At 35.5% G+C, this 7,500-nt stretch overlaps 1 protein-coding gene and 1 long non-coding RNA gene across 5 annotated transcripts in view; one reads left to right on the forward strand and one right to left on the reverse strand.

The window, feature by feature from the left end:
- Window positions 1-7,500, forward strand: part of BCL11A (B-cell CLL/lymphoma 11A) — a 135,809-nt gene that overhangs the window by 25,855 nt on the left and 102,454 nt on the right. The gene's annotated exons all lie outside the window — the stretch shown is intronic.
- The window catches only part of LOC109296977, a 14,545-nt gene that overhangs the window by 6,444 nt on the left and 601 nt on the right, over window positions 1-7,500 (reverse strand). The window contains exon 1 of the long non-coding RNA XR_002097121.1: window positions 4,730-7,500. This exon is cut by the window's right edge and continues 601 nt beyond it. This is a non-coding gene — a long non-coding RNA (uncharacterized LOC109296977). The remainder of the gene's footprint in view (window positions 1-4,729) is intronic.

Below are 7,500 nucleotides of genomic sequence, written 5' to 3' on the forward strand. Positions count from 1 at the left end.
TATATATATATATAATATTTAATCATAATGTAAAAAGCAATCAGTTAACTGTTTTATAGAAGGAGATGTTATAAGTTAGGTGTGGATACAGCATATGCTTTGTGTGCCATTTTGTAGTCAATAAGCTGGTGCATAACAGTAAAAGAACATCTCCATAACATAAGTAATTCTTAGGGATCAGTGTATCCAGAGACAAGAAATAAAGCACTGAATCATTCTCATCTATCTTGAAACAATCTAGGCTTCTCTTCTTCCTAACCCTTTTTCAGAGATAAGAATAATATTAATAGTTTGTTTGCATATGTATGTTTTCATATATGTAAAACATAGTCACAGATGTGCATATGTGTATGTGTGCTCGCACACAGCCTTGATGATATAAAAAAAAAAAGAGTGATGTTGATCCAGTGCTATGGCAGAAATGTCATAAATTTAACTGAAAATTAATAGGATATGTTGTGTGGGTCCAATGAGGCAGCTTTCATCAATATGTATGTCAAACACTCACCACCAGATACCAGCAGTCTGTGATTTGCAGTGAGTGCTACGGCAGGGGTTTAGTTATCCAGTCTCATATTTTACAATGGGGGAAAATATTAACTGAAGTATCTCGAGATCAGTGAATGTAAAATTGCTGTTCACTTATTGAAAAGGCTAAAGAAATATTTATAGCGCACCAGTGTCAGGTTTTGGTGTTTTGTCTGTTGAATATATAAACCTGTAGAAATTAATGAAAGATTATTATTTTGGGTGGAAAAGGAACTTATAAATTATGTCAGTCCAGCTGGACTTCCTTAGAATGTAACATATATTCACATTTACTTAGATGCTTGTATATCCTTGAGTACAGTATCTACTGTACAAAGAAAGAGAGGAAGAGGAGGTCACTTTTGCTGCCTGTATATTTCCCCGTCCATGCCTGTTATATTTAAATAACACAAGGAAATTAAATTTAGGAAATAATTTTACAATTAATACTTGAATGGAAAATGGACTTAGTGTGCTATTAAATGATAAACAAGGTATGTTAACTGTTACTGTTCACAAAAAGGAATTTTTTTGACTAATCTATGTACCACAGACATTCTCTTGGTACACTGTTAGCAGGGACTGATATAAGTCTGCCGTGCATAAACTGCAATTCCGTATTATTATTTTGCCTTGTTTCAGATAAAAATGATAGAATCTGAACTAAATAGCTGGTATTGCAGCTATTCAGTGAGCTAGAAAAAGCTTAACTGTGTTTGTGCATTAAAAAAAGAAAAAAAAAAGGAAAAAAAACCCCCTTTGACTAAATATTACCTTTAATTGTTCAGTGCAAAAGTTGCTAATGGTGCACACCGGGTTTGGCAAGAGGGAAAATTTGTGAGGTCACTATGCAGAGACTCATGCTTGTGAGAATTTTAGTTCTGCATACAAGCTGTATTTGTAAATAAGACAGAGAAAGGTTGTGAACTGGCAGCTTGGATGTTTTGTCAAAGTACAATGTCAGAGAAACTCTTTCTAAGACAAATTGTAAATAGAACTGTCACAACGATTGCATGATTGAGCTACAGAAGTGTCTTTCAATTGTTGGCATTGTCAGAGGACTTTTGAAAGCTTAATTAAACACAGTGGCCTGCACGGCTGCAAAATTCACTTCTGGGGGGCAGGGAGGAATATTAAAACGGAAGAGATCCGAAAGTTGGCCAAATTTGCTTTTTCAGGGACACCCAAAAAATTCAACTGTGTGCATTTTCCTTGTTGGGTTTTACAAATAACAGTTTTGAAGAAACAGCCACGTGATATGAAGATCATCCTTTGTATGAAGTGAAGATTGTTCTCATTTTTCTATTCTCTGCTTTTACAGGCAGTTAATACAAAAATGTTTTTTGTTTTTTTTACTGGAAATACAAATATATGTTCACTTCAAGTGCAGAAGCAAAGTGTAGAAAGTTTTCTTTTGATTTGGCATGATTATTCCAGGAAAGCATCACATGTATTGAAATTCCTTTAATCACCTCATTACTGTCTCCTGCCAATCACATATTTTTGTTTAGAGGGTTAGAAATATGTTTTGCATTCTTTCCTCTATCAGTTGTGACATTTTATTGTAAAGCTCACCATGGGCTCAAATGCAGTTGGATACAAAATGTTGGGGTGGAAGTCAGGTTAGCAAACATTTAGGATTAGCCTAGGTATGAAAAGGTGCCTATTAATATTATGCCCAACAACCTTTGAAAATAATTTACTCAATAAACATAAGGTCCTGTGTTGCTAGGCTAACTGATAAAGATTGAGTTATGGGAGGTGTGGCAGGCAAGAGAGGGGGGAAATGAAGCACTTTAAAATAGGGAGATGTTTTTACTTAAAGATTTCCACAATTTTTTTATTTAAAAGAGAAGGAAACCTTTTGGCATTGCACCATTTTGTACATATAACTCTGAGAATTTGAATTTCCTTTTTAATTCATGCAGTAAAGAAAGACAATTAAGGAGACTTGGGACTGTCAGGCAATGTGAATTCAGTTTCCGTTTGACTGTCTTTGTACAGCTCCCTTCCTCAGTGCCTTAATATGTAAAAAAAATGTTGATAAAATTAATTTCAAACTTTGGTCTGTTTTTGTATCCAGTAGGACCAGCTTTTGCAATAAAAGGCATTTAGCATCAAGCTGGACATGGCCTGGCACTTTGCCACTTTTTTTAACATGAGATCTAATCACTAAGGATCTTTAGTACCTTTCTGCTTGTTCAGATTTCATTTGGGTCATGGCTATGTCAGCAATGTTGTTATTACAAGGAGTTTTTATTTTTAACTTGGTACACATTTTCAATACAGTTTTCCATCTAGGAGGTCTTTATTTTATGTGCCAATTTGAAAGATATTGCAGGCATTCATAAAATATATCCAGACCATATATTTTAATACATTAAGACTTGTATTGCTATTTCTAGCATGGCTGTAAAATTCACTGATTTTTTTTTCTAGACAAATAAGCATGTTTAATCCGAATTTGCACAAATTACATTGGACCCAATCCTGTTGCTAGTGATAGGACGGGTCCTGGGATAGGGCCCATAGTGCTCACTTTAAATAACTCAGTGGTTGGGATTTTTATATCATTTTTTACATAATTGGCTAATTAATTTATTCCCAAACTTTATTATTGTTACTAGTATTCATTACAAAATGAATTTCCTCTGAAATAGTTTATTTCCAGCCCCAACCATTCTAAGATTTACTCATACACTTATTTTTATGCAGGTGAGTAATCAAGCTGAAGTCAACGGCTTTCCTCATGTGCATAAAGTTACAGCTGTGGTTAAATACAGAGTTAGGGTCTGAGATAGCAACTCATAACATATACCCAGACCAAAGCAAAGTAACCCCCATTATTAAAGCCAGGCTGCTTTAATGCCAAACCCATTTTGAAGCATGGTTAACACAGCATCCTGTATTTCTAATCAGTTTTAGTATGCAGCATATTCTGTATTGGGTTCACTGAGTTTGTTTCCCAACCTTTATTGGCCAGCTGCAGTTGCTATGCATTTTAAAAATATTTCAGAGAGGCTTTTTGCTGTTCTTAGAGGGTTAGTAACTTGGTGTCTTTTCCTCAGCTCATTCGTCATTCTGAGATGGCATTGAGTTAGGTTGGCAAGGGAAAGGTTTGAGGTGTGGGGTGTGGTGAGGTCAGCCCTGATCCCAGCAGGGAATTTGTGTTCTTCATTTGCCTTTACAATAGGAGCACAGTTACTGTACCTTGGAGCAGCTCTCAGGTGTGAGCTCAGATGGGCGCATGTAAATGTCCTGTCAGATGCAACACAGGAATATTAATGTTTCCTCACTACCACACTATAATAAAGCTGTACACAGCAAGCTTAATATGCAGCTAGTCTGGGGAATTGTATAAAACTTAGATAGCCTAGTGTGAGTGACAGCGGTGGAAAAATGTTCAATATGCCACAGTTTCCATTCTTGTTTTCCTTTGATCTAGGGCAAAATGAAAACATCCACTTATTTCTCTCCTCATTTCATATAGTTGTTTTTTTCCTTTCTGAAAAAATGCATATACTACCTAGCAGAATTATTTGGAACATATTAATGTCAATCACTTGAGTATTTTATTAGCAAATTATTAACGTGCATTGATTTTTAATACTTAAATGTTGATTTTCCTGTTTTTTGCATCTATATATGATTGAAACCAACAAAATACGGTTAACATATGTAGTAAACCGCAGTGTCTCTTACCCCCTACTGTAAGAACAAGCCTTGCTTGAAATCCAGAGTAACTGAGTTAGTATTCACACAGGTTTCATTTGTACATTCTTGGAGGTTCACAATTTAAACTCTATTAAAATGTGTATTCCTCAGCTCAGGGATGTTAGAGGTTTTTTAATAATGTGTTCATTTAACAGAATCAACAGCTGTCAGAACCAGTTGTAGTAAATCCACAAAATGTACAAAGAAAAATACACACGTTTCCTGAAACAAAACACTTGAAACAAATTGGCTGCCAAAAAGCTGTTGAATTCTAAGTTTGCAGACAGTGAATGAAAGTGTTTCTTCTTTCTGTTCTCTCTGGAGATCTCTGCAAGCTTATCTGATGCAATTCTGTTGGAAGTTTTACCTGAACAGGTTGCTGTAAAACAACACCTTTCCATATTTGATGGGTACATATAAACCAATTTAGGCTTGGGTTTTTTTTTCTTACTTATAACATATCAAGGTTTTAGACACCCCCACCCACCAAGGAAATAAGCTTAAGCTTCCTCTGAAATAACTGAGGACTTCACTGCTAGACTGTGCCCTTACAGGTAGGCGTTGTGAGCGTATTATTTAGGTCTGAATCGGTTTCAGTCATTGAATTCACACTGGAATACTTGAACATGTATGTTAATGAAGAGATAGATACCTGGGGAGATTTGGCCAGTCAGAAACAACAAGTTTTGGTTTGTGTCCTTCCTGTTAACATAAGAGCTGAACAATTACATCTACAATTGTATCTTAGCTTTAGATAGAAATCACTTTTCTGATAAAAAACCTCTGCCTATATCAGGAATAGAATTATTGTGAAAGGACAGAGACCTGAAGAACACTGATGCTTTTTTGTTATTATTCTTCCTTTTTTTATTAAACAGAAGTTGTACCATCTTATCCCTCAAAACGCAAGGAGTCCAATTTTACATTCATCACTTAATTGATTTAGTGAACAATTAAATACAAAATGCAAGCTGAAAAAAATAAAAATGCTGCAAAGATCATAGCAATTAATTTGCCATCAAATATTACCTGGCCACACCATCAACCTCACAGTTAGGAATCAGACATTGTATGAACCCTGTTGTATTCTGGTCACTGAATTTATTTTTTGGAAAAAAAATCAACTAAGTCATTGCACTTCAACCCGTTTTTGTAAAGTGTACATTTACTGTTTGGGTGTAATCAGTGACATGAAATCATTTATTATTGTTGCTGATTTTTTTAATAGTCTTATTCAAAAGAAACATTATTGTGGGTCTCCGTTTTCTGCGAGCAAATTAAAAGTTGTGTTGTCTGCATTTTAAAAAAGAATGTTACCTCCTAAAGAATTATTTAATGGTTGTATTATTTTGTAATAAATGTAAACTGTCCTATGTTAAATTTGTGTTATGTTAGAAAAAATCAATAAGGAAAAATTAAATTCTGATAAAGATACTCTTGGATCTTTGAAAACAACTGCTGTCCTTTTAACTAAAACATTTGAGGAGCTTCAAAGACTGTGTATTTCTTCTGATCTTAGAGCTGTGTGACTGGTAGCAGAAAAAAAAATCTTATTCTACATACAAGTGGATTGCTTAACAAGTCAGCACAGACACATACTTGTTTGTACAATAGAGATAAAAATTCCTGTATAAAAATAATTCAGTTGCTGACAGCAGGCATTGTACTAGGGCTGCCTCTTTTGTGTTGGCCGAGGGTCAGGGATCACGACTCCTGCTTTCTGTTCAGGGTAGTCTGTCACGATTGCTTGCAGAATTCTGGAAATAAGTTAATTGCTTTATTTTAGGAATATTTAGAGTCCTTATGTATAATTTTACTGTTGTGCACTGGAGCTGCTTTAAAAGCAGAGAAAGAGAAAAAAAATCTAATAGGGGAAATGACTTGAAGGCAGTTTGAGAAATTTGGCCTTCAAGAGCCATTTGCTTGGCAGCATAGTGTTGGTTTCTAAACTTTTGTTTTTAATCTAATTCTGATTTACCCTGTCATATCCCATATCAGCACTCATTGAACTCTACTCATGTAAAGTAATGTTAGTGTCAAAGAGAATTGGTCAGAACTGGAGACCTGTGGCTGATACAGATGTTTGTTGATGCGGCTTTCACGCAGTACTGAACTCTATTTTTTCTAATAAATGTTAAAATGTGAATAGTTGGTGAATAAGACACAAGGAGAAGAAATGATCAAAGGAACATAAATAGTAGCCAGTCTCTTTTTTGTTCTAAAAGCTTGCAGGTAAGAAAAGTTCTGGAATATAGTCTGAGGTGTGGGGCGGGGGAATATAAATTATTTGAATGTTCTGTAATCCTTCAAAGCCAGTTCACCTTGAAGGCAAAAAACACAATCCCTGCTTCATTCACAAAACTTGGTTCCTTAGAATATCTACATTCTTAAATCAATACCTAAATGCACTGTAGGCTTTAGCTGTGAATATTTGGCTCCATCCTGTATGCACTTGCTCCTGTTAGCAGCCCTGTTCATAGCAGCATAAGCCGTGTTTAGTCCTGTTGATGTCTAGGGGGTTACTCACTATGGTAAACATGCTTCACAGTAGGTGCTTACAGGATCGTGCCCAAGAGCCTGGTCCACATTGAAAGGCTGATAATTGCAGATCCCACAATGTCGACTAACAGCAGAACAAACTTCTTGATTGTCAGCTGACATCTGTATGATCCATTTAGATGCCCAGTGCCAAATTGACTGGATTTACACACATCAGAAATTAACCAACTTCCTTTATTACACAGTTCAGCATGTGCGCCTTTTCCCCCCATTCCTACATGCACAAACTTTTTAAAATTAATACCACTGTACTTTGATGAAAATAATGTTTTTATAATACATTTGACGTTTACACGGAAGATGTGACTTGCGGCTAAAAAGGCTTTTTTGGAGGGTGGCGGAAATCTTGTTAATCTGCTCTCTGAGAGCAGCACACAATACTGCCTATGAGCAAGTCTGTGCTGCTTTTGATAAATTACCATGTTTAGAGATAGGTTTGGCTCTTAAGGGCTTAGTTTTATGAACAGAGTCCATAACAATGTTTTCTGCCTCTGTTTGTCTCTAGCCCCTTTGGCTTGACTTGAAGCCCTGTGTTTGGTTTAAGCTCAGTCTGAAAGATACAACAATTTTGCATTATAAAAATAAGGAAATCATAGGAAGAAAACCCTTTTGCTTTTTGGATGAATCTTACTGATAATTTGCTAAAGCTCATTTGAATTTTAAGCACTTCTTTAATCTTCAAAGGCTAAATTGCTTTAT

Source organism: Gavialis gangeticus, unplaced genomic scaffold, assembly GCF_001723915.1.
Source record: "Gavialis gangeticus isolate Ggan-Ray unplaced genomic scaffold, GavGan_comp1, whole genome shotgun sequence".
NCBI classification, from domain to species: domain Eukaryota; kingdom Metazoa; phylum Chordata; order Crocodylia; family Gavialidae; genus Gavialis; species Gavialis gangeticus.